This window comes from Tamandua tetradactyla, chromosome 10 (assembly GCF_023851605.1).
Source record: "Tamandua tetradactyla isolate mTamTet1 chromosome 10, mTamTet1.pri, whole genome shotgun sequence".
Classification (NCBI taxonomy): Eukaryota; Metazoa; Chordata; class Mammalia; order Pilosa; family Myrmecophagidae; genus Tamandua; species Tamandua tetradactyla.
Window position 1 is genome coordinate 98,107,812 of NC_135336.1, and position 1,221 is coordinate 98,109,032.

The following is a 1,221-nucleotide window of genomic DNA, read 5'->3' on the forward strand; positions in this document are numbered from 1 at the left end:
ACTTGCTATTCTAGTTTGCAAGTTGCTGGAATGCAATATACCAGAAACAGAATGGCTTATATGATGGGGAATTTACTAAGTTGCAAATTTACAGTTCTAAGGCCGTGAGAGTGTCCAGAATAAAGCCAGGCTGTTAAAATGTTCAAATGAAGGCACCAACAAGAGGTTACCTTCACTCAAGAAAGGCCGATGATGTTCAGGGTTTCTCTCTCAACTGGCAAGGCACATGGTGAACATGGCAACATCTGCTACCTTTCTCTCCAGGCTTCTTGTTTCATGAAGCTCCCTGGGGATGTTTTCCTTCTTCATCTCCAAAGGTCTCTGATTGCGTGGGTTCTCGTGGCTCTTGTTGCTCTCTGCTTCTGGTCACTCTCTCCAAAATGTTTTCTCTTTTAAAGGATTCCAGTAAACTAATCAAGACCCACCTGGAATGGGTGGAGTCACATCCACCTCTAATCAAAAGTTAATACCCACAATTGGGCGAGTCACAGCGTCATGAAGATAATCTAACCAAGCTTCCAACATACAATACTGAACAGGGATTAAAAGAAACGGCTGCTCCCACCAGATGGATCAGGATTAAAACATGGCCTTTCTAGGGTACATCATCCTTCAAACCAGCACATTCCAGCCTCTGGACCCTAAAACAGATGTTTTTCCCATATACAAAATATATTCATTCCATCACAATATCAGGAAGTTTTAAAGCATTTTAGTAACAATACAAATGCAATACAAAGTCAGAAACAATACAAAATCTCAAAGTCAGCTACAGGCATGGTCTGTTATAAGACAAAATTCTCCTCTGGCTCTGGACCTGTAAAACTCAGAACAAATAATTTGCTGCCAACATACAAAGAGGGATAGTCATTGGATAAATACCTCTATTTCCTCAGGGAGAAACTGGAAGTAACACAGGGGTCTTCAGACCCAACAAAATATACAAATGGCCAGCCTTTGCAGGAACTAGCAATGTCTAGGACCAGCAGGAGTGAGAATTAACTATGGCACTTCCTCACTCCAGCAAGTTACCCGCTGTGGTGGCAGAGCTCAGTTTTACTAAGGTTCTTTGGCCCATCCCTGAAGCCTCACAGGTAATAGTATGAAACATTGTTATTTCTGCACCGACAACTACATCTCTGTTATTTTAAATGCTCTACAACTGATATTAAGAAATAAACACTGTAATTAAGCAGACCGGGATTTGGAGTTTTGGGCATC